The 27090-nt window shown below is 42.5% G+C and overlaps 1 protein-coding gene and 1 pseudogene across 1 annotated transcript in view; both read right to left on the bottom strand.

The window, feature by feature from the left end:
• The window catches only part of DAPL1 (death associated protein like 1), a 95731-nt gene that overhangs the window by 31805 nt on the left and 36836 nt on the right, over positions 1-27090 (bottom strand). The gene's annotated exons all lie outside the window — the stretch shown is intronic.
• LOC101536930 (histone H3.1-like) lies at positions 10094-25164 on the bottom strand (annotated as a pseudogene).

The raw sequence follows: 27090 nt of genomic DNA, 5'->3' as shown, positions 1-27090 counted from the left end.
AAGAGATGCAGCTGTGGTTCATTGGTGTCTTTAAATTGTCACAGTTGGTGTGCGTGAATGTTTATGGTATGCCCTGTGATGGTCAAGTGAGAGAGAGGAGAGAGAGATAGAGAAAAGAGAAAAAAGGAGAGAGAGGAGAGAAGAGAGAGAAGGGGGAGAGGGAGAGATAGAGGAAGAGAGAATTGGGGGAATCCCTGTGGTGGCAGGAGAAGTGTATGTGTGTGTTGAGTGGAAGCCCTGTGACCGCAGGGTGCCCTGTTCAGGGTTGTGTCAGAGCTACTAAGAAAGGGTTGGTCCACCTGAGACTCAGAACTGGAACCAAGAGGTGAGAAAATGAATGAGCAAATGCAAATTATTTTTTAATATTGAAGTGTCTTGGTCTTGGAAGTTCAGTCGTACTTGTAATTAAAAACTCTCCATAGGAATATAAGATTTCTTGATATGGGAAAATTGGTTTAATTAAAATCATTTTGCGTAAAGTCATGATTTTCGAGAACTCATGGCTAATGCTTGGTCTGTTTTGATTTTGAGGCCACAAGCGCAATCCTCAGGGTTACTTCACTTCTGGCTCTGTGCTCAGGCTTCTCTTCTAAAGGGACTCCAGGGGGACTATATGCGGTGCTGGGCACATGCAAGAAAGCACCTTTCTTATCATCTTCTCCCTGGGCCTCTCAAATCATGGTAAGGGAGGAGTGACTGAAGTCTTTGACTTTTCCTTTCAGCCATAATGGAAAAAATATATAGGTTAATACCAGGACCCCAAGGGAAGATGCAGAGAATCGTAGCATAAATTACAAAGAGATGCTTCAGAAACATGAGTCATAGAAGAGGGAGAAAACAGAAAATAAGGGCAAAGCATCTTTCCTTGGGGTGGCTTCTTCTAACAGTGTTTATCCCTGTATTTGTTCATTAAAAAAAATAAAGTTAAAAAAAAAGTTTGGGGACCACACCCAGTGGTGCTCAGGGATCACTCCTGGTGGGTAATTACAAGTGGGGTACCAGGATATCCAGTTGGCCGCTTGAAGGCAAGTGCCCTTCCCGCTGTACTAGCTGATTCCTCTCTGATTCCTCCCTGCTTAGTCTCATCACTGTCTCTGCAAATGAGACTCGCAGTCCCCACTCTGACTCGCTCAGTGCACATGTGCCACCAAGGCAGCTCCACTCAGGGTGACGAGTCTTCTCTTGACCTGTCTTACCTTCGCTATTAAAAGCCCAATCCTGTTTTGCATGCTGTGAGGGAGCAGGTTATTTATTGGATTAATTTACTTTGGGGATTAATTTGGTTAGAACCTCCTTCAGGGTGAAAGTCTCATCTAAGGAAGGCAACATGTTATTACCCTTTAAATGGGCTTATAAACCTCATTTTAAGAGAGGCATTTGTCTCGTTAACTGCAGTGGGAGAGTAGTTCAGCCTAGGACCAAAGTATTTGCGATTGTGCTGAGTAACGCTAAAAACCTAGTAAAAGGGCTTCTCACGACATTGAGGTTACCAGCGAGCTTTTTGTCTTTAAAATGAAAGGACAATATAACATTAAAGACAGTCATAATACTTCAAAATTATACAACACTTTCATCGAAGAGCTTTCTTCTTTTAATTTGTGTGTGGAGCCAACATTACTGTCTTCACACACTCCTAATGCAATGCATCACTGTTTCTCATTTAAAAAAATATTACTTTTATCTTCTTAATGTTATTTACTGCCGTTAACGTCCACTTCTGAAAGCATGAAAAACTTAGGTCACAAAATCATAGGCAAGGGGCTGGGAAGACAACCTCTTGGAGAGAGCTCAAGGTCAGGGGCATAGACCTTGTATGTCTTGTATGTGCAGAGATGCAAGTTTGATCTCCAGGTCTGCACGCCCCTTTCCCAACTCCCATCACTGTAGGGCCTAACTATGGAACCGTCCAGTCCTGTTGGCTGAGTATCACTTGAAATGGCTCCTGGGTCTCCTGAATATTTCTTGGAAGGTCCAGGGCAAGAAATGATGGGCCATAGAGTTGAACAGAAAGGGAAAGAAGCTCCAGTGTTTCAAGGCTGGAAGAAAGCTCCAGTTTCGTCAGATGTGAGCTTCTGGGCCCGACTGTTCACAGCCACCTGCTCTGTTTCTAAGCTGCAGCTATAACTCTCTTTTTTTACAACTCCTCAATGCCAATGTATTTCTTCCCTCCAGGGGCATATTTTTATTGTTAGAATTCTATTTTTTAAAAGTAAAATAGTTTTATTTTAGAAGGATAAGAGAAGAGGCTGGAGAGATAAGCAGGTAGGACACTTGCCTTGCACACAGCTGAGCTGGTTTCGATCCCCGCCACCCCATACGGTACCCCAAGCACTGCCAGGAATTAGCCCTGAGCATCTCTGGGAGTGGCCCAAATACAAAAAAATATGAGTGAAGAGAGAGCAAAGTGAGAAGAGGGAGTGCCATAAAGAAGAACTGCACAGCCCAAGTTGGGGTGCAGGAAGTTTCCAGTGAACTCCCCATTCCCAGGGCTCTCACTGCAGCTTCTCTCCATCTGCTGGCCCTGGAAGATGGGTTCACAAACCCTCTACAGCTGCACATGGGGCTCTTGCCTCTAAGACATCACCCAGATAATCCCAAGACAGAGGAGCCTCTCAGCGACTAAAGGGCCCTGGATTCAGGGTGCAGGTTGGAACACACAGTTTTGAAGTTAGCCAGTCTTAGAGGTAAAAGTGAAGAACACACTTTCTTTTGCCTTGGGCCTTGGAGTGTGAGTGGTGTTTAAGAGGCAAAGGTCTTCATCAGAAGATAATAATAGTCACTGTTTATAGAAGTGCACTCATGAGGATTAGTGAAAGCACTAATTTCAGGAGCCCCTGTCTTCCCTGCCTCCTATAAAGCAAAAATTTATTTACCCCATTACAGGTGGGAAAAAGCCATAAAAGGGGATAAAAAGAGGCGAATTAGTTGGGAAACATTTTCAAACAGCGAAGAAATATGACAGGAAGTTGCTATGGCTCTACCGCTGGCCCCATCCTGACGCTACCTGGGAGCCGGAACCATGCCTCGGGATCCAAGACATCATTCTAGCACCTGGGTTAACAGGCTGGGAAGGAACATGCTGCCCTCTCAGAGGGTATGCGAACTGCAGTTCTATGTCAGGAGGAAGAAATCAGAGTGTTTCTAGGAGCACAGATTCTGGAAGGAGCTCCACGTGGCCTTGGTGGCCCAGGATGACCAGCAAGGTCTGCAGGCATTTTGGGGGAGGCCTGTTCGACAGTCTCTGCTCTGCCCCTGGCCCTGCTTCCTGCTTGTCCTGGCAGAGGAAAACTAAAAGCTGGAAATGCTTCATGCTGCTCTGCACTTTCTTTCTCTTTAGTCTCTACCAGTTTCTCTGAGCACTTTGTTCTCACTTTTTATTGCATTTAGTGTTTCCCTATGGTTGCTCTGAGATCTGTACGGGCTGTGGGGCTTGGTGGGGTGGGGGGCGGGGGTGGTGGAGGGCGACTTTAGAAAGAAAAGACTCACTTGGCCTTGGGTAAAAGGAAAACTTGTTTGTGGGGGCTTGAGATAACTTGCCTGTAGGGCTGGATTTCTGAGTCTAGAGAAGATGTTATGTGAATCCTGAGTGCCACAGTCAAGAGGGACGCCCCTTACCTCTGCACCTCACCTACTGCTGGGAGACCCCGGCCGTCAGCACACCTGCAGTGTGGAAAGTCTCTTCATCCTGGCAGAGTCTTGTCTTAAACTCCTTAAAAATCAGTCATCTAATTTGTCTCATGAAAAAGTCTCAAAAGTTTTACATTTAAATTTATATAACAGATGGTATCACTATATCACTGTCATCCTGTTGCTCATCGATTTGCTCGAACGGGCACCAGTAACATCTCCATTGTGAGATTTGTTACTGTTTTGGGCATATCGAATACGCCACAGGTAGCTTGCCAGGCTCTGCCATGTGGGTGGGATACTCTCGGTAGTTTGCCAGGCTCTCTGAGAAGGATGGAGGAATCGAACCCTGGTCGGCTGTGTGGAAGGCAAATGCCCTACCCACTGTGCTATCGCTCCGGTCTGTACATTTATTAATTCAAAGCTCAAAGCCTATGAAAAGGCTTATATAAATCTCTATCAGCTTCTTCCCAGGACTGATCTATTGCTCTTCTTGTCCTCCTCTTGGGAAACCAAAGTGATCTATTTGCTCAAGTGTTCCATGCATTGGAAGAATAAATGTATACTGATGTTTTCTCTTTATAGAACATATGCTAACTGAAACATCATTAATGCACACTTAACATTTTTTTACTGATAGTATATCCTATAGCCACAGCCATGCTCAGGCCACTCTTTACATGTTTGGACGAGCCTCATGCATGGGGGAGCTGGCACAGGAACTCAGGTGTGCGGGATCTGGGACCGAGATCTACAAGGCTGCTCACATCAGGACTGGGCCTCTTCCACCCAGATCCCCCATTTTCCAGTAGCTAGGCTGTTACACCCAGAGACTGCCCCCAGTACCGTGTAATCCCATCAATGGCCAACATCCATAGACTATAAAACCAGGCTCTCAGAAGAGCCTGGCAAGCTACCCATGGCATATTTGATATGCCAAAAACAGTAACAATAGGTCTCATTCCCCTGACCCTGTAAGAGCCTCCAATCGTTGTGAAAGACGAGTAAGGAGAGGCTGCAAAAATCTCAGGGCTGAGTGTAATAGAGACATTGCTAGTGCGCGCTTGAGTAAATCAATGAACAACTAGATGACGGTGAAACAGTGATACTATATCCTAAACATAGTTTCATAATTATACACAAGTGCCCTACATTATTTAGTAATTTTATTTGTTTTAGAGTTACACCTGATGATGCTCAGGGGCTGCTCCTGGTTCAGTGCTCAGTGCCAGGGATGAAACTCAGGGATCTAGCATGCACAGCATACACTCTAGCCTTCTGAGCCATCTCCCTGGCCCTATCTAGCTTTCCATTTTATGAATGGTTCAGAATTTACTTTACCAGTAACTTTCTGAGGAAGATTTAAACTTGTTTCTAACTGTTTATTGTTTCCATAATACCCCAGTCAGTCTTATACAATACAACTTAGCATGTGTGCCAGTTTATCTGTTAAATTTCTTAATGTATACTGCTATCTCAGAAGTCAGTGGATTTGTAATACTAATATCACCAAATTTCCCTAAAAGTTGAAGAGCACTGAAAGTGAAATCACATCAGAATTATATCAGTACTTTTCCCTCAAAAACCTTGCCAATACACCAATTATTGATCTTTGTCAAGATTGCAGGGGCTTACAGTGACTGTCTTATAAATATATAGTCTTGAGTTCAAATCCCTGGTGATCCACATGCACTAAGCATGAGCCTGGTAGCTCTGCTGCCTGTAGCCCCTGACACAGCAAGCATTTTCTAGCTATATCATCGCCAGTTGTGTGTTAGCACCACAGAAAGGGGTGTGACCCCTGGAAAGTGCAATGACTAAAAAGACACGCCAGCACTACGAGCAGGAAGTGTGAGCCCATGTGGGCCTGTGTGCAAGCACCACAACTAAAGGGCTGCAAGGCTCAGCAAGCACTTAAAATCCTGTGTGTGAGCACTACTGTCTAATGTGTGACCCCCAGTAAATATCACTAATAAAAAATGTGAGGGCACAGGCACGTGTGCTATCTTCAGTCACTGCAGCAACATCATCATCATCATCATCATCACCATCATCAACGGATACAGGGAGGGCAGGAGGTTTTAGGAGGAAAATAAAAGATGACAGATGCAAATCATATTTATTTCAATCTGTATTTCTCTTTGTATGAATGAGGTTGAAAATCATTTTTTGTTGTTATTTGTTTGGGGGACACACCTAGCAGTGATCAGGGATTAAAACTGGCTTTGGATTCAGGGATCACTCCGGGCGGGCTCAGGAAACCACAAGGGATGCCAGCGATCAAATGCAGGTTGGCTGCATGCAAGACAAGCATCCTACCTGCTACTATTACTCTGGACCCATGGGCTTGGAAATCTTTTCATGTGTAATTACTTGTTCTTAAATTATGTTGATTTTTCTATTAGTTTGTTGCTATATTGGCCATTTTTCAGAAGCTCTTTATACATCATTATCTGTGCAACTTGATAATTTACAATTGTTAACACATGGTGAGTGTTCTTTCATTTACTACCCCCACTCAGCCTACATAGAAATTTCCCTTTTCCCTTGGCCTATTTGGATATAAAATCCCTCATCTAATTGAAATTCATCATCATTACTTTGTCTTAAAAATTTCACTATTAATATCTCATGAGCACATTAAATCACTGATTAATATTAATACTAACAAATTTAGTCAGTATTCAATTTTTATGACTTGTCTTAGAACTGTTTGATTCAGAGGGTTTGTTCATACCAGAATCCAAACCCATGTAAACACTGCATTTGGTTGAGGATGTCTGGCAAATCAGTTTTAAACCTATAGGCTCTTCTCACTTATTTTTTCTGTTTCCTTTTTCTTAATATTTTGTTGAAGAAGCTGGGTCTGCCTTTCTGTAGCTCTTACCACATCCTGGATTTTGCTGGATTTGTCAGATTGCCGTTTAACATGTTTTCCTGTCCTTTGTATTTTCTGAAAACTGTTGTTTAGATCTAAAGTCTTGATTTTATTCATGTTTGATTTTTTTTTTGCAAGTGTACTTCAGGGTATTATTATGTACTTCCTGTTGAATTATGTCAAGAGGCAGCACTTTGCTAGTGTCTGGCTTCCTGTGTTATGTTGAGGTTCATCTGTCAGTTTCGCCGACATTCTGTCTTTAAAGAATACTGTTTAGATAAAAAACAAAACGACTTTATAGAATATGAACTGCCAAACAAGAAACCCACGATTTCACCTTGAGAGGAAGAAACACTTGATGTGGAAAACTTTCATGTGTAACACATTGAAAGGCTCAGACAAAACTGTGCTCTTCTGTTTCAAACTCATGTTCGTCCCCGCCCTGTGGGCTGATAGACTGTGTGCACGTTTTATCCTTCTACCACCTTGCTTTTATCCTTGGTTTGAAAGAAGGACCTCTTGTTGTGATAATTATGTCTCACTTTAATTAATTATTATAATAAGCTCTCTATTTTCTTTTTTGGCCACACCTGACGGTGCTTGGGGCTTACTTCTGGAGGCTTTCTGGGGACCATACTCAGTGCTAGGTCTGAACCTGGGTCAGCTTCCTGAAAGCACCTTATCCGCTGTACTATCTCTCCAGCCCCTGATGTTCTTCTACCAGCTGCGTGTTGGTGAAGATAAGAGAACTTGCACATGCCTGTCTGGGAGGCCTCAGTAGCTGAGGTGTCTCTGGGATCACACTAACTTTCAGTTTCTAAGTGACTGTTGCACACTCTGTCTTCCCTGCCTCGGTGCTTTCACCTGCTTCTTCTCTTTTCCTTTGTTCAACCCTCTAAACTGCTACAATCCCACCAATCTATGAGATCTTCTACAATCAACCCCCACTACTCACTGCATTTTGTAGGATTAATAAATGATGCTTCCTAGTCTCCGAGATTTGAACTAATCTTCCCTCTTCAAGGGGTACTTGTTTAATTAATTATTTTTTATGTAGGAGTATTGCTATTTATTTAACCACTGATTAAGCTGAGTAAAGTTGGCATGAAAGCCACATTACTTTAAAAAAAAATTTTTTGTGACTATTCATGAGACAGACCATTACAAACTTGTTCATTATTGGGTCTCAGTCATACAATGGTCCAACACCCATTCCTCCCCCAGTGTACATTTCCCATCAACAATGTACCCTTTTTTTCTCCCACCATCCTCCAAACTTCCCTAAGCCTGCCTCTATGGCAGGCACTTTTCTACTTTCTCTATCCTCTTCATTTTGTGCATTATGGTTTGCAATACAGGTACTAAGTGGTCATCATGTTTGTTCAGAGTGTTCAGTATTTTTATCAGGAAGGTAAGGCTGGAGTAGCTTTTTAACTGGGTGGCAGCTTTAGGAGCTGGATGTGACTACTGAGACTTCTGGAAGTATAGGGTGGTGGAGGACAGTAGCCCACCCCAATCATGAGAAAGCCTGGAGATTTCAGTCACAAAACCTACATAACCTGAATTTTCAGCAGATTATGTCTTGGTGAAGTCTGTCCTGAGACAGTGGAGTCTGGGTGGGAGCATTGTGGTGATTTTGGATTGTGGAAGCAAACAAATGCGGGCAGGTATAGGGGAGGGAGGTTCTGCTTGGGAGGGCACCAGGTTGACCTGCCCTCCTTTGATTTACCCTGGTCTGTTCAGCTTTGCATGGGTCTGAGATTAGCTGCAGCTTTTGATCTCTTTCAAGATTTATTTGTGGGTCTCTGAAGCAAGGCTGGTAGAAGAGTTTACATGCAGCACTGGAGTTGGTACGTGGGGGTGATTACAGGTGCTTCCAAGAGTATGGGCAAGTGCAGAGAGGGAGATAACCCATCCAACTCCGAGAAGTCTGGAGATTTCAGTCACAAAAACCACATAATTGAATTTTCCACAAGTTAATATCTCAGTGAGGTCTATCCTGAGAGGATCACGTCTGGCCAGGGGGACGGCGGCAATTTTGTGGGAGCAAGTGGCTGCCAGGGCCTCTGCTTAGGTGGGAAAGGGGTACTTGTTAAAGAAAATCAAGAATCTTTGATTTGTGATACTTTAAAAATTGTATTTCAGGGGGGCGTTCCCGGCGCGCCTTCCGCCCAGAGATAAACCGAGAGCCGAGGCACGAGAAGCAGAGCCTCCGCGCCTATTGACTGTGATCCTGAGGTCTCCTAACCCATTTTGGCACCAGAGCGGATGCTTGAGCCATGCATTTTGACTGTGAACTGAGCTACAACCTCGTGCAGCCCGGGGGGGGGGATTTTTTTTCCCTCTCCACCCCATTTTTCTGAGCGAAAATGGCGGCAGCGGCAGCAGCCACGCGGTGAGAGCCACCCTCTAAGACCCCTCCAGCAGGAGGTAGGACTCTCTTTAGTGACGTAGCCTGTAGGTGGTCCTGGGAGGGGGGGCGTTCCCGGCGCGCCTTCCGCCCAGAGATGAACCGAGAGCCGCGGCACGAGAAGCAGAGCCTCCGCGCCTATTGACTGTGATCCTGAGGTCTCCTAACCCATTTTGGCACCAGAGCGGATTCTTGCAGCCATCCATTTTGACTGTGATCTGAGCTAAAATAATAGAAACCCAAAGCTATTGCGGCCGCGCGGACTCAAAGTCTTCACTCTTACCAATGAAGAGAAATTATTAGATGATGCCTATTCAGCAGGCCTGATTGTTGGGGAAGATTTCCAATCAATAATAGTGAGTTCTGTATGGAAATATGAAATGTACTCAATATATAGGGAATAATGGGAATATCATTAGCTACTTAGATGGGGGGTGGGGCGGGAGGGGGGTGTATTGGGGTTCTTGGTGGTGGAACGGGTGCACTGGTGAAGGGATGGTGGTTTAATCAGTATTTGACTGTGACTTAAACCTGAAAGCTTTGTATTTTTTTTTGTTTTCACGGTGGTTCAATAAAATATTTCTTTAAGAAAAAAAAATTGTATTTCACAGGGGCTGGAGAGATAGTACAGCAGGTATAGCACTTGACTTGCAGGTGGCCAACACCTGGGTTCGATCCCCAGCAACCTATATTATCCCTAAGCAGCATCAGGAGCCACCCCTAAATAATAGACCCAGCTGTGGCCCTATGACCAAACCAAAACAACCCTCCCCAAAACTTTATTTCTTCAAAAACTATCTCCAAAGACGATAGAAATATATCCCAGTGGTTCCACAATGGAACTTGAATGTCAACTCAAAGCCACCCTACATGGCCTTGGCGTTTCCAGTGCTGACACACTGAGTAAGGTGAGGTCTAACACTGTAGTCATCTTAGGCTAGAGATAGTTCTCAACAGTTCATATAGAGAAACAGAAATACAATAGCCGTTATTTTATGAATGGTTTTAACATTAAACTCTATTTTAACCCCTTAAATAACTCTCTAAAACTGTACCATTGTCATCCCCTTAATCATTGATTTACTTGAGCGGGCGCCAGTAGCATCTCCATCTGTCCCAGCCCTGAGATCTCAGCATCCTAAACTTTATGCCCTCTCTCCGTGGATGCGGCACACCGGCTACGTGTCCTTGGGCATAATGGTGACGCGCTTGGTGTGGATGGTGCGAAAGTTGGTATCCTCAAAGAGCCCCACCGGGTAGGCCTTGCACGCCTGCTGCAGCGCCTTGACGGGCCGAGTTCTGGGAACACAGGTCGGTTTTGAAGTCCTACGCGATCTCGCACACCAGCCGCTGGAACGGCAGCTTGTGGATAAGCAGCCGGTGGACTTCTGGTAGCAGTGGACTTCCTGCAGCACCACAGTGTCCGGCCACAGTGTCGGGCCAGTAGCGGTGCTCTTACGGGCCGCCTTGGTGGTCAGCTGCTTGCGGGGCGCCTTCCCGCCAATTGACTTGCATGCCGTCTGCTTAGTAAGAGCCTCTAGTTCTTTCCAACTCAGCTGGAGACTTCTTCAGGGTTTGGGAAATGAGACCCATTTTTGCTACTGTTGTTGGCATATTTAGCACATCACAGGTAACTTTCCAGGCTCTGCCCTGCAGGCAGGATACCCTCAGTAGCTTGCGGGGCTGGAGGCTCTAAAACAGAATTTATTATAATCCTGTTGTGAAATATGGAAATAATAAATATATAAAGTCACAAGCAAAATCTTTTCTTTGAAAAGTTTCCACACACGCTCCTAGTTTGGGTTTTTCCTTTCCTGTGGGTATGAAAGAAATGGCAATAATTCATCTTTGAGTGAAAGGTGTGTGTGTATGTGCGTGTGTGTGTGTGTGTGTGTGTGTGTGTGTGTGTGTCTGTGTGTGGGGGGGCTGGTGTGGAGAGCAGCACATGTCCTGTTCTCTTAGGCAGGGCGCTGTGGGTGGATGTGGTGATGGATGTGCTTTAGAAATGGAAAACTTAATGAAAATCTGAAGACACTGACAGGCCTTATTGAATTGGATTTCAACTGTTGCTGAATCTAATTTCTAAGGAAGAAACCTTTTCAAGATAGATAATGATAAAAATGAGTTCTTTCCTATAAATATGAGCCCTCCTAAGAGGATATTTTAATTTAAAAAAAAAATCAGTCCCTTACTTTATTCACTTTGAAATGCGGAGTTATATGCTCTTTGAAATACCATGTCTGCATATATCAGTACGGGAAATAGAAAGTCATGGATTTTGAGATACAGAACAGACAGGACAAAACCCTGAGTGAATTCTTAGTCTCTTCAGTTCTGGATCCATGTTAACAGGCTAACTTGCTACAGAGGCATTCTTTTTCTCTGCATGCACTTGGCAGGGTGGGGCTTAGGGGAGTGGAAACTTGTTATTCAGGTCACATGGCATGCGGCTGGCACAAAATAAATGCATGTTATTGATACTGAGAATGTTGGGAAAGACAGTGGTGAGAAGGGTTTTGATCTTGGGCTGTATAACATCAAGCAGGAAACTTGGTGGCTCCAACACCTAGAAATCTATTGCATGAAAGTTGGGGGGGGTGTTACCTATGCAAGTCACCAATGACCTTATGATGGAAGACTAGTACATACTTGGAAGACAAAAATGACAAGAAGTTGTGATAAGTGGTTATTTTAAGGATTCTCTTCTGCAGTACTGTGTATTTTATGAAAATAGAAACCAAAATACATAGATAAAAGAAGAAGACAGGAAAGAAGCTTAATCTTCTGAATTCCAGTAAAGATCAGAAAATAGCTATAGTAGCCAGCAATGGATGAGAAAGTGGAAATTTTTTTTAAATGTGCAAAAAAGGAAAACAAATAAAAAGACTACTTTGTTTAAAATGGAATTTGGGTGGTGGAGTCTCAGAATCAGGAAAGGGGGCATGGAGAACTGGTTTCAAGAACAAAGTTACAAAGATAATTGAGTCCTACTTAAACTTCAGCCTCTCGTGTTTTCAAGTCATTAGGAGAAGCTTCAGAAAAGCAGCAGCATCTTTTGCTAGAACCTATACGACTAGGATCGGGAATGTCAATCACGCACATGTCCTGTGCTTCCCAAGCCAAAAACATACCCATGCTCTGTGTTGGTGAATATAATTTTTAAAACTAAACCCAAACACCTTTACTGGACAATCCAAATATGTTTCACTCTTTACCGGGCATGGTGGACCATGATTCATTTGGGAGGGAAAAACATCTGTACCTCTTCCACTGTTCCCTATATCATGGACTCCACACACTGAGAGATTTTGTGAGCTGGAGTGCATTCAATAAGCCCTGCTTCTACTTTTTCTTCCTCATAAGTATAGAATCAAAGCTGAGGATGGGATTTTTTTTTCTGATGCTAAAAGTCTCTGTGTCTAAGAGAATCTGGTAAGTGGACTTACTTTTTAGTCCGTAAATTGCCCTGGGAAGGGGCGGGAGCGATAGCACAGTGGGTAGGGCATTTGCCTTGCACTCGGCCGACCCGGGTTCGATCCCCAGCATCCCATATGGTCCCCCAAGCACCGCCAGGAGTAATTCCTGAGTGCAAAGCCAGGAGTAACCCCTGAGCATCGCTGGGTGTGACCCAAAAAACAAACAAAAAAAAATGCCCTGGGAAGCTCAGAGTCTGTTTGAACAGTTTGGTTAAAAAATAGTATATGTCATGTTCAGGTGGGACAAAGGCTCCCCAAACTACCAAAGGCATTTATTATTCTCTATGGTGTCACTCTGTCTGCTTCATATATTAACTGGATGACCCTTCCAGCAGAAAATTGAATTTTACTTATTATAAAATAGTCTTGAATCCTGAGTGCTAAATCTTTGCTCTGTCTGAACAGCCAAGAGATCTGAGAATGGGCATCCTTGCTGTTCCTACAAGGCCGTGCTGTGGTTTCTGTGGTGTGATTAAGAGGGCAACTGGATCACCATCATCCTTCTCAACAGATGGACTTTTCTACTGATTTTTTCATACTTAACTTTGGTACACCTATTTGCCCATAATATCCTCATGGAAAACTGTCACTCAGACTACACAGAAACCTTCTTATCATGGGTCTTTTGTTCTCTGCTTCCTTACTTGTTTCTTCTTTTCATCTTCCTTTGATCCTCAGAAAGCAGTACAGAGAAGAATTAGCTCTACCCAGAAAGGAAATCAAAATAACCTTTAAAAACAAGCAGTAATATTCTCCCTTGCTTTTGCTTGTGTTAAACAAAAGGAAAAAAAATTTGATCTGAATATTAGAGAAAAAGATATATACTTTAAACTCTGTTGTCCAAAAAAAATCATATCAATTTGTGGCTGTACAAAATAATGAAAATCTGTAGGAACATTAATTGCTACATTTCAACCTTTGTTGCGTTTTTTTTTTTTCATAAAAGAAGCTTGCATGTTTAATTACTCTGTTATCAAAATATACACTCTAGCTTTGTGGTGGAAATTCTGTCTAGATTCAAAATCAGGCAGAGGAATATAATTTTTTGTAAGGCATTCATCACAATGAGAAAAAATAGTAAGTAGCAGTAATGTGGAAGGAGAATCATAGGTTTTTCCAGACAGGAAGAGATCATTGAAGTCAATTAGTTTCACCAATGGACTCATTTAACTATTTTGGATTATAGAATCATTACTGCCAACCTCAAAATTTCTATTCCATATGTTCACTGAAGATAAAAAAAAAAACTTTGAAACTTTTGAAAATATGACTGAGAGTTCAAAGCTTCAACTTAAAGGAAAGCATATCTTCCTTTGATCTTAACTCTACAAATCTGAGCCTAATAACTTGGAGGCAGGATGCACATGGGTTTGACATCTGAAGATCTGGATTTAAACACCATCTTCCCTACTTCCAGGCTGCAGGAGTTGAGAGATCATTCTCTGCCTTTCAAATCTCTGTGCTACTTGACCCAGATTTTTGTATCTGAATAGATAATCTTTCCAAGGATGCTAGCATGAAGAACAGTCATAGAAGATATGATGTCTGTCTGGAAACTACCCAGTTACACAACAATAGTTGAATGGATAATGAAGTTGTGGAACAGATACACAATGAAACATTACTTATCTATGAGAAAAGATGAAATCATGCAGTTTTCTGCAACCTGAATGGAATTGGAGAGTATCATACTATGTGAAGTGAGTCTTAAGGGAAAAAGACAATCACTGAGTGATCTTGATAATTATGTAGAGTAGAAAGAAACAAAGCAAGGTATTAGAGTCCCAATATAGATAAGTTCTGGAACAGTACAAAAAGAATAATTTGTGATAAGAAAGTGAAAGACAGAAAGGAGATCTAGGGACAGTTGTGGTAGATGACACTCTGGCAGTGGAGCAGTGAAGTCGCATTGCAAGGATAAAATAACAACAGGTAAACAATTATAAGCCACATTATCAAATAAAAAATCTAAAAAGAAGATGTAGTAACTCCTCCTAGATTGCTGGGCAGATTTCTGTGATATCCACCATAATTTTTTAAAAAGTCCTTTTCGGGCTTTAAAAAAAATTGGGCAAGTTAATTAACAGCTCCAGTGTAAGGTGGGTATGGGGTTCATGAGCTATGAGCAGGGCCCACTATATGCCTGTCACTTTCTGTGGACTTTGCAGGACTTGAAAGGCCAGGGAATCGGTCTGGCTAACTTCCTCGTTTGTCCGGGACTTTCAATGCTAAAACAAAACAACTGGGCAAACTGGGATTATTGGTCATTCCACCTAGGAAATTGTGGTACACACAAGCTAGGCTGTCTGCTATGTCAGGGAAATAAAGTCTTTTTGTCTTTGAACCAGGAATATCATACTTTCTGTTGGCATACACGAAATGACAGAAGGCTAACTAAACAGTCTGCAAATATCTTAGCTCTTACACAGTTCTTGAGAGTGGGGTATTTGGCAAACTCTTCTCAAAGTCTCCCTTTTTCCAAAAGCAACATGGAAGTATCAGAGTTGTGAACATGGTGCAAGTGATACAGCAGATGCCTTTCATGTTTGAGTGGACTTGCTCCCCAACAATGATAGGCCCAAGGGTTGCAGAATCCTAGTCCTGACTCCCAAGCACTAAAGCTACCACAGCAACAATGCAGATAACAACAACATGTGGGTCACACAGTTGTGAGTTTAAGGACATGGTACATGTAACATCTTAACGCTTGATCAGGACATAACAGATTCTCAACAGTTATTGATAATTACTATTTTATTAGAATAGATCTATTCTAAGACAGGCATTTTGTTGGTTGTGTTGTATATGCAAATCCTTTCAGTATCTTCACATTAGAACATAGTAGGTTAAAAAATGCTTAATTATTTCTATATTTTTATTACCAAGATCATGTTGACTCATGGCTGAGTCTTGTTACTGATTAAAATGTCCCCAGTGGGGTGATTCAGATGCTTTATATAGTCATTGCTCCTTCTGTAAAGCTCTTTTTCAATCTGGTAGAAACAATGATTAATGATATTTAACAAATGACCTTTGACCTCTTCCCTTAAAGCACTCCAGGAGATAACAAAATTAAATCCCAGGTAACATTCTTTAGAGCTGATTTGTTTGGCACCACACAAAAGGTTTTCACTTCGATCACACAATATAAGGCAAATGCCACATGTGCACCTGTTAATCACAGCTGCTATGGAAAACAAAACTGAGAAATAGCACTCCCAAATATTTGTAGATATCTTGTATTTCCAAATATTTTGGAGATATTTTTGGTTGTGAATATGTGCTAACTTTGTAGTTCTTTCTTATGAAATTTGGAGACATGCATTTGTTTTGTCTAAAAAAAGATTGCTGGGGTTCTTCAATTTGGAAGATTCAGAAAAACAAATATCTGGGCAGTCTTCTATTCATTTGAAGACATGGATAATGATCACATTTTGTGTGGGAGGGGAATGTAAAATTCCTTTTATGGGTTTCAAGGAAAGCATACTTAAACTGAGTGTGGTTATGAGATGATTTGAAACTGTCTAGGAAAATGGATTCATTTGGGACACTGTGATTACACCTCAGTTAGCAAGTTCATTTATATGTAAGACAAGAATGACAAACAAAAATAAAAACCCAGAGCCTCTGTCTCTACTCAGATGTGATCAAGAGTGGGTAGAGTTCATGCATTATTCTATTTTTGTTCTGAAACACTGATTTTCATTTCACTTGCAGGCAGAGTTCAGTTCTGGTTGTTTTACAGATGTAACAGGAAAACAACTGTTACAGATGTAACAAACCCAGTGAATTTGCTCCTAGACCACCAGAATTTATCTTTACTGAACTGGCAACTGCTTGGTTGTTTTGCTTCGATCAAACATGCAATTTATGACTTGATGTTTATCTGAATGAAAGAGAAAGCATTCAAAAATGCTGCCTAAAGGAGCCAACCAAGTGCTCACTGTGATGTAGTTGTGTAGACATTGGGGATTCCTTTCTGGCCACTGTTGAAACTCATCCATCAGTCTAAAATGTTGACTTTTGTACATCATAAGCAAACGAGGCCTGTCTAACAATCACTAATAAATATTTCCATTTTTAAAATCTTGGTTTTTTATAGAGGAAAAGTTACAAATAACATCATTTTTATTCCCAAACAACTGCTTTTTCTGAAACAATTGCTTTGAGCTTCAAGAACTCTCTTCCTGGCTAAATGACTCAAGAATCTTGACTAAATATGCTTTTCCTTTCAATTGCTTACTCAATGTTTTACAAGAGTATACACGTTTATGTTTTAGAGCACAACGTCATCACACTATTGCCATAACTAAAGTATCAATAACCTTCCACTACAGGTCTTAGGAAGCTTCCCTTTTGCTTCCCTCAGCCTTAGGTAACCTTAGTTCTTTTGTCAGTGTCTAAAGGTTTGTTTTCATTAGACGCTATCTGTTTTCTTTGTCTCTTCATACACTACCTATGAAAGGGATCATCTGATCTGTGTCTTTCTCCTTCTGGCTTATTTTTCCTGTGTAACCCTTTCCATTTTCATCCACTTTGTAGCAAAAGACAAAACTTTTTTCACAAGTCCCCAGCAGCCACACCTATACCCCACAGCTGCCGCCATGTAAACTTATCAACTGGCCTTGTTCCAGAGACTTATAAGTAAATCTTGAAAGAGATCAACTGGCTGCAAAAATTTCTTGGATACCTGTTCCTGGCTGAGAACTTTGGGTTGATCTCAGGACGGGGTGGGCAAGCTCCCACCCTCCTAAAGTTTGTGAAGTCATACTCACACCCCAAAGCCACAACCACACCTCTGACCAGACTGCCCAGTTAAATATTCTGGATTTTCTGGAGTGACATCTCCAAATTCTATAATATAAACATTCCAGTAGTAGCACACCAGATTGTGTGGAAATGTAATGTACAACTCAACTAACAAAAACACTAGCACAGAGGGCTTAACTTGCAATAACCCTTTAGCAAACCCCCAAACAAGGACTTAATGTCCCCATGGTGAGATGCAACAACTTTCACAAATTTTCTTCTACAGAAATATTTTTTGATCATTCCAGTAGCCATTTAATGGTAACAAGCAATATAAAATAAATTACTGTGGTCTTACTGCGAAGGGAGGCTTGAGGGGTGGTTGGGAAAATAAAGACAACAGTGGAGGGAAGGTGACAGTGGTTGTGGTATTTGTGTTGGTATACACAACAAATCATAAACAACTGTAAACCAGGATGTTTAAATAAAATGGAAAAAGACTTTATTATTGGCACAGCTGAGTAATATTCTATGTGTTTATACATCACTTTATTTACTCATTTGTCACTGAGTATTTGGATTCTTTGCAGATCTTGGCTACTGAAACCATGATTATCCTTTGTCTTTCTATCTCCAAACTCTGCTTTTATGAATAGGACTCAAAAGTGCCATCAAGAAACTGACTAGAAATTCAGGACATGTTATTAACTAGAGCACACGACTGTGAGCAATAAAGGACAACCAGGCCCTCCACAGCCAATTGTGTACCTGGGCTTTACTTTCTTCTACCCAACATAAATCTATGATACCCAAAGTTTCAATGACCCCAGGAGGGTTGCTATTGTTATCTAATTTGCACAGGTTGCTCTAAAAACTAGCTGAAGTACCATAAAATTTACCTCTGATTTATTCGTGATTATTAACTCTACAGAAAACAGGTGGATTTTGTTTTTTTTTTTTGGGGGGGGTCACACCCGGTCATGCACAGGGGTTACTACTGGCTCATGCACTCAGGAATTACTCCTGGCGGTGCTTGGGGCACCATAAGGGATGCTGGGAATCGAACCTGGGTCGGCCGAGTGCAAGGCAAATGCCCTAACCACTGTGCTATCACTCCAGCCCCAGGTGCATTTTCTAATCCCATTAATTTGTACTCATATCCACAAAGAAACTAGCCGGTGTGTATAATTTATCAAAAATAGGCCTAATCTTTCCTTTAGCAGAAACAGGCTTGTTGTCCCCATTATTCTGATCAATCCAAACTTTATTTTCACTTAACTTTCAAGGTTCAGAAGGGAGAACACCAAACCCACACCACATACAGATGAACTAAGATCCAAGGAGGCAAGATGGGCTGGCTTCCCACCTCCCCTTCTGTTCTGATAGTATAAGCACATCATTGGTCTGGCATATGAAAATCTGGGGTTCTTGACGGATAGCTCCACTGGCTGAGTTTTGCATGTGGGATACCTGATTTCTGATTCCACATGAGGTATCCTCAAGCACTACTGGGAGCAACCCTCAAACCCAGAGCAGAGCACCACTGGGTATAGTCTCTGAGCACCACTGGGTATAGGTGCTCCCCCAAATATCTGTGAAGAACAAATGATTGCCATTATTTTATCATAGAATTCAGTTTTTAGAATGAAAATTAAGATTTTGACTTGTTTATTGGCAACTTCAAATATATTTCACTTGTCATCCCGTTGATCTTCGATTTTGCTCGCGCGGGCACCAGTAACGTCTCCATTTGTCCCTGTCGCATGCTAGTGCAGCCCAATGATATCTCCTTGCTCCAGGCACACCAAGAGCCTCAAATTGTTCATTCAGGGATTTGATGAAGAAATCTGACCATCTAGTTGGTGGGCAGCCACGAGGTCTTCTGACGTCCCGTGGAATCCAGTCGGTAACAGCTCTAGTCCAGCGGTCGTCTCTGAATCCCATTACGTGACCGGCCCATCTGATTTTTGATGCCTTGGCAAATTAGACAGCGTCACTGATTCTTGACTGTCGACGGAGGTCAGAACTCCGGATTCCTTCTCTCACTTGAGTGAGATATGATACTCCTAGCATAGCTCTTTCGATTCCTCTTTGGGATACCCTAATAGCGTTCTCATCCTGCTTGCATAGGGCTCAGGTCTCTGAGGCATATGTTAGTGCAGGAAGAATGGTGGAATCGAAAAGATGTGCCCGGAGTCGGAGGTTCTTCGTTCTCTTAACCACTTCTTCGACGTTCTTGAAGAAGGCATTCCACGCTGCTCTCTTCCTCCTGTGCAGTTCTGGCACCAAGTTGTTCCTCATGTTGATTTCTCGACCCAGGTACACATAGCTGCTGCATTTGGAGATGTTTGTTCCATTGAGAGCAAATGGAGTTTCAGGGGCCAGTTCATTTTTCATGAACATCGTTTTGTCAAACCTCATGCACAAGTGAAGCCCCGCAAAACCAGATAAGCAGAACTTTGGGACCTTGAACTCTAGGTTCAACGAGACCTGGAAACTAGATCCTCTGTCTGCTTCCTCCAAACTCCAGCATCTGATGGAGGGGTCAAATCCAGAAGCCCCACCCTACACAAGCCAGATAAATACCTCACTGGCCGACCGACCCCCACTACATCCATTACCCAGCCACTGCCACACTCCAGGCCGCTCTCCGGACACACCATAAAACACTTTATACCCATTACTCCTGCACCATATTTGATAGGTCTAAATTTGGTGTGAACCATGGTAACAACTCTAAGGGTGATTGGAGGCCGCCCTAAAAGCCTTTGTCCCTCTCGGAGAGCCCGGCAAGCTATCGAGAGTATCCCGCCCACACGGCAGAGCCCAGCAAGCTACCCGTGGCGTATTCAATATGCCAACAACAGTAACCACAATTGGCCTCATTTGATATTTCACTAGGGGTTTATAATTTAGAAAACTCTATTCATAACAGTGAGAATATCCTTCCCCAAGAGCATACTACAACACTGCACAAGTCTGAATCCCACTCAGATCTAATCATTGTCCATTAAGTTCATTAGACAACAGAAGCACCTGATCAGCTTTCCAACTCTGGAGTTTGGCAAGTGTGGACCCTCTCTCAGTTGCTTGAAGTGGGCAGGTTGCTTGCATGCCCGCTGTGGAGAAGCCAGCCTGAACAGCATCTGCCTCTCCACTGAATGCTGACTCTGTGCTCAGCCTCCTACAGGGTCATCTGCCTGCACATGTTTGCCAAAATAGCAGGATCCATTTGAAAGGGATCTGAGACTTGTTTTACTTTGCCCAAGATGTCTCAAAGAGGGCTCAAAGGTCCAAAACTCAGGGATAAAAATCCACAGATTTAGGAAGGTTGGTGGCTAATAGACAAATCCCAAGTATAGCACTGTCCCAAAGAGCTGGACAATGCCTGTAAAAAGGAGTTCAGTGGGAGCCATAAAATAGTCAAGAGAACCTCCAGCCCAGGAAAAAAGGTCAGTGGCTGAGAAGTCAGCAAGTGGACCTTGCTTCAGGTTCAGTTGTCAGAGTTGCACAGGCGCTGAGCACAGTCCTGACAACTTTGTCCTCTGTGATCCTCAGTGCCACAGCAGCTCTGGGCCACTACCGGCATATGTGAGCACAATTCAAAGGGTACAACCTTTCCTGCCCAAGAGGGTATGACTAAAATATGTGCCAATACCAAAAGAGCACTTGGAGGGTACTTACGTCAGTTGACAGCAACTCCCAAGAAGCTCCAGAATGTGCAGGAGCACTGTGACTACCTTGTGGCCAGGAGTGTGGAAGAACTGAACAAAGTCCCTGGCTTAGTGTGTGAGTACCACTGCCTGATGATCAAAACCTTGGCAACACCACAGCTGAACATGTGAGCACCACATGCGTCGGTGAAACCCCCAGTCACTGAAGATGGGGAAAGATATAGCAAAGTCTAACACGGAGATAGATTTAGAGGTAAAAGGATGCCTTTTCAGATTTATGTAACTTTTGTAAATGAGGTCTGGACATACCACCTCTGATATTTTTAGATTAAACAGGATTTTTACACTCCCTTTTTCTCTTTGGTTGGGGGGAAAGGGGTTCCAAGGCATCTACTCAGGGAGCCCATGACCACCCTCAGCAATTCTTGGGTAAATGGGCCATTCAGTTGAATGCTAGGATCTGAGCATGGGACCACTACGGCTAGTCTGGCAGTAGTTGGGGTCTCCAGATTTATATCTTCATGATACTTGGAGGGCCATGTGGTACCAGGGCCTGAAGCAGGGTCAGGAGCATGCCAGGCATGAGCCTAAATCTCCCAGTTCCCCCTCCCCCCTTTTTTTCTTATGTTGGTGGTTTATAGCTTCACAGAAGCCTTACTTCCTTTATACTCATTAACTTTTATGTTCCTACAAAGAACACTGGAATAAGATATTCCCAGATGGCAAAAGTAGAGATGCAGGCATCAGATATAGATAAGGCACCACAGGTGACAAGTAAAACTGAATATGTAGAAGATTTGAGAAGTGACCTTGGGAAGTGGTAATGCAGGACTCTGCTTTGTGTGTGTCCTGCAACAGAGAAACCAGAGCCTGGTGAGTCCTCCTGGACAGTGCTGGTTGTGGATGGGTGGGTGGGGTCAGGTGCCAGGGCACAAAATAACCAGGTGTGAAGAGATGCCACAAAGTCCAAGGACATAGCAGTGACATGAATCCACTTCCATGCTTGACTTTGGATCCAGTCCCAAATGCCTAAACTCTCATCATGGTTCTCTACTTTTCCTGGAAACACAGAATGTGCCAATCCCAAGAGTTTTGATGAATTCCCATGCTGCTTAGATCAGCCAGAGTGAGTTTCCATCGATGTCTTTGTATGCTCATGGTGAGTTATGGAGAGGTGAAGAAAAGCACAGCCCGGATGGGGGTGGGGCAAGATGGTGAGCCTGAGTACCAAACCAACACCCCCCATGCCAGCTACCGCTGCCAGGTTCGCCTCACTGTCCAGGACCAGAGCTGGACAGGGTTAAGCAGGGTGGCTAGTGCCTTTCCCTTCCCTTTCCACTTTGTAGGCAAGGATAATCCTGACGTCAGATGAAGATCCGGAGTACCACGCTGACATGAGTTTCCATCAAGTGTCACGAAAAGTCCTAATTGCTTTGGGCATTCTGATATGGAAGACAGGCATGATGGCCACATTCATAAACCCTTTACATGCCACCTCCTGAGGGCCTGTCAACATACTAGGCACCAGCCTATAAGCTGCTTCAATAAACATGCTACTGGGGACAAGGTCAACGAGAAGAGAAATGTCTAATACACTGCTAGATTTGGCCTCTCCGTATGATCTACAAAATGTCAAAAAAATCTTCAAAGTGAATACCAGAAAGAAAGAAATTTAAAATGCTTGAAGTAACAAGGTTCTTGTGAAAATCAATGAGAGGTGTGTATTCTTCCTCCAACTTGACAGGGATCAAGATATAATTCATATAATAGAAGGGAGGGTTGACTGGTAGGTGTTTTTTTTTTTTTTGTGACTGATTATTTGGGGTCACACTCAGCAGTGCTCATGGATAACACCTGGTGGGGCTCAAAAGACTATACATGTTGCCAAGGATTAAGCCCTCATGTACAAGACAGTTGCCTCATCTGCTGTACTGTCTCTCTGGTCCATGTGGATAGTTTTTTTCTTTCTCTCTGATATGTACAGGCTTATTTGCATCTTAGCAGAGAACCGACAGACACTGGGGGACAAGATGAACTCCGGAAGAACTGAAATGCATGAAGTGAGGTATAATTGGTCATGGGGTTGGGGCCAGAAATCAAGATCAAAAGGGTTAGAATTCTACAAAAACACTCGAGCAAGGAGCTCTGTCAGGATTGCACTCAAGTACAGACATGGCATCAGCAAGGATGGTGAGGCACTTCCATGTGAATCAGACTGCCCTGTTTTTTTGAAGATTTGACTTACTCACATTCTAGACCCAGAGAAGCCTGGCTGAGACTCAACTAAGCAAACGACTTGGAAAAATTGGGGGCAAATCTCTGTGGTCTTGTTGAAGATTACATGTCACTGAGCTTTGGTGGAGTCACGGGCTATTCCCATCCTGCCCTGACCAATTAGCTTTTATTTTCTTTTGTTAAATTATAACAAAAAGATTAACCAGGTAAATGAGACTTGTCGGTCCCTCTTACATTTATCCTTTATACACTTACAAATTCTGCCCACTCTAGAACAGAGTGTTCCCATAATTTTAAGAATAAAGACGCTATCTTTATTATCTCCAGAAAAACTGCATAAGCAGTTGTTTCTTCTGATTAACAAGTGCATATTATTAATGTATCATTAATACAATAATGTTTCAATTGAATTATTTTTTATCTTGAAAGCATCCAATTACAATGAAAATAGTAACATATTTGTTAGGACTTGATGTAACCACAACGATATAAAAAAATAGCTTGAACAGTACAAAAGCCATTTTTTTTTCTCTCACATGAAAGTCTGTGCCTCAGTCCTGGCAATTGATAACATCTTTATCAAACCAAGTTACTTCCTGCTTCTGATTTCACACAAACTAGGGTGTGGCTCCTGGCAGTATAGCCCAAGAGAGAATTCTACAACTTTACTACATTCTTAGAAGTGGGACAGGAGGAGGAAGGGGAGAAATCAGGAAAAGTATACAATTTGTCTCCTTTTGCTTTCCCCCCTCCCATTCTCTTGGTATCAGGGATCAAACCACTGAGTTTATATCCAGCTGCTTTTAACAAAATTTCTGGAAACTTCAATGCAATCATTCCTCTTACATCTGAGAGTCCAGAATTTGCTTTAAAAAATGTACAAAGATGTCTGGGAAATGCAGTCTTTATTTCTGGCTGTCATGTGTACAGATAGATATTTAGGGGAAATTGGGTGACTAGTACTTTCTGCCCTACAAATGTGTATGCCTTGTGTATAGTTAGTGCCATGTAAGGTTTTCTGATTTCTCACAGGTTTCCTGTTATTTACTGCATCATCTTAATTCTAGCTCATTATCTTGTCCATGGAACAGCATGTCTATCCCTATATAGAGGACAGATACCTCTCTGGTGTCTTACTAGGTTTCCTGAAATTGCCATCTTCCTTGGTATGTGTGACGTTCCGGTAATGTATGTGATTCTGTGTGAGTTCTCTTTCTGCACATAATACCACATGACAGAATAGTCCCAAATCACAACAGATGAGGGATTTGGGACTTACAGTGATCTCTGGAGAAATGTAAGATGTACAGAGAGCAAGGAGGCAAGGAGGCAGCTGGAATTTTTTGCAGTTCAAGGAGAAATTCATGAGCTAATGGGAAGAGGCAGCCTTGGCTGGACTGTATGAGACCCTGGGGGTATGTAGAGGGTGAACTATGTGAATAATAGAGTCTGAGTGCCTGGGTGATCTCTTGTCTGATACTTTCAGTAGGGGAAAGTATTTTGATTATTATGTTGCTCGAGACTAGAAATGATGGGAGTCTACCTTTTCAGCGGTGCATAATAACAAGGCAAATTCCAATTGCTTTCTCCTTTGCCTACTATTGTGAACTAGCAGGCAAAGCTGGGGCATCAAAATTTTCAGAAGACTGATACTCATTAAAGCTTTCTCTTTTGAAGCATTGGAATGGAACCTCGTACCTCAGACATGCAAGTATGTGCTTAACTCACTCCACATTTTTGGAACTGCTTAACACTACCTTTGAAATTCAAACAGGACACTTAAATTTAATTTTTTTGGGGTGAGGGGGGCCTTCCCAGGGATGGGAGGTTCTGCACTGCCAGTGATGAGCTCAGGGCCCTGCACATGATGTATCTGTCCTCCAGCCCTTTAAGCTAGTTCCCCAGTCGCTAAAATGAATTTCTTAGACCTTTTGTAAGACCTGTTTTTCAATTGAAGTTACTGCAACAAGGATCTACATGGGATCCTTGTGGCTCATTTTTATTTCACATAAGAATCAGCAAGACTGAGTTGAACTATGTATACCTGTCTTCAAGAGTGAGGTTAACTCTTAATTCTTGGATAAAATCCTCTTGACTGGTTGAGTTTCCAAACATGGTTCACCAGGGATTTGGTCAGGATTTAATCAGGGAAGTGGGTGTATTAGGAGTACTGACGAGGAAGGGGTTGTACAATTGTGGGAGAATTTGGGAAGTAATGGCCTGAAGAAACAAGTTGGAGGATTAGAGAAAGGTTCGAGGTGCTAATCGGCTCCTCTAAAGATCTGGCATGTTAGGCAATTTGGAATGTTTAGGGGAATCTGTCTGGAAAGCAGATGCACACAATTGCCAAAGTTGACCACGCAGGAGAGCTTTACAAGCTGCAGTATCTCTGTTTATCCCAGTTATTTATGAAAAGCTGCAACCAAGCTTCTGTGCTGGCTATTAGTCAGTAGTGCTGGCTGTTGGGAAGACTTGGATGCACACAGGACAAAGGAAAATAAGCTGGAACTTGTCTGCACCTTGGGAGAATAATGGCTCTTGTTTTCCTCTTGTTTTCCAAACCTTGCACAAATTTCTCTTTGGCCAGGTCTCTCTGCAAACCATATGAAGATACTAGAAAACATAGTTCTATGTAAACCAAGTTGACATGGTACAAATCCCCAGGGTAAAATAGCCCTTGCCTTGCATGTGTCTGACTTCAGGTCTCTCCCCAGCATTACATCTGGTCCTTTAGCAACTGCCAGGAGTGATTCCTGAGCTCAGAGCCAGGAGTAAGCCCTGAGCATCTCTGGATGTGGTCCAATCCTCTCTCCAATTCCAATATTAATGACTTCTCAGCCCACCTGACTCATATCCTTACAAGTACAACTAGCAAAGTCATAGAAAACTTACGCGTTTCAAATAAATACACAATATTTACATTTTTTAAGTGTGCAAGAGTTATTAAAGTTTTCCCTTAAAATTTTCATAATAACTGTGATTTTGGTTTACTGTAGCTCTCAGGGAAAGTACCGAGGAGAACTTCCAGGCACACTGACTGCTTTCCTGGGTTAGATTAAATGTTGAGACTGGAAGGCTGTCCTATGTGAGCCACAAAGAATCTCACACCATTTTAAAAGGTGAGATTTTAAAACTTCATTTATCCCAGTAACAATCCCCCATAGAGCTTTGCACTTGGTGCCTATTAATACTCATTACATATCATTTCCCTTAGCTCCATTAAGCTTTAATCTCAGTTGTTTGTGGTCCCATTAAAACATGGCAGACCACCAAAGGCAGACTGGCCACAGACTTACTGTTCTGCACAAAGTAATTTGAACAGTGAGTAATTTGTTTTTTTTTTTTTTAAATCTTTTTTTTTTTTTACTGTTTTTTATTTTATTTTTTATTTTTTTTTAATTAATAGTTTATTTTTAATTAGTGAGTCAACGTGAGGGTACAGTTACAGATTTATACATTTTTGTGCTCATGTTTCTCCCTTACAAAGTTTGATAACCCATCCCTTCACCAGTGCCCATTCTCCACCACCAGTAAACCCAACATCCCACCCCCCCTTCCCAGTCCCGTCTCCCCCCACCCCACCCTGCCACTATGGCAGGGAATTCCCTTTTGTTCTCTCTCTCTGGTTAGGTGTTGTGGTTTGCAATAAAGGTGTTGAGTGGCCATTGCGTTCAGTCTCTAGTCTATATTTGGCCCGCATCATCTTTCCCCCACATGACCAACAACCACATTTTACTTGCTGTTCCCTTCTCTGAGTTGCCCAGAATGAGAGAACAGCCTCCAAGCCATGGTGACAACCTCCTGGTACTTATTTCTACTATTCTTGGGTGTTCGTCTTATAGTCTATTATTCTATATTCCACAGATGAGTGCAATCTTTCTATGTCTGTCTCTCTCTTTCTGACTCATTTCACTTAGCATGATACTTTCCATGAACAGTGAGTAATTTGGACAGTGAATTAGACAAGTCAGAAAACCAGAGCAGGCTCCAGTTCTCAGAATTTCCAATGGGCTGAGACATCTCCTGTGTGACATCCTGGTC

The sequence above is a fragment of the Sorex araneus genome, chromosome X (assembly GCF_027595985.1).
Source record: "Sorex araneus isolate mSorAra2 chromosome X, mSorAra2.pri, whole genome shotgun sequence".
Lineage (NCBI taxonomy): Eukaryota > Metazoa > Chordata > Mammalia > Eulipotyphla > Soricidae > Sorex > Sorex araneus.
This window is presented reverse-complemented; position numbering and strand designations above follow the sequence as displayed.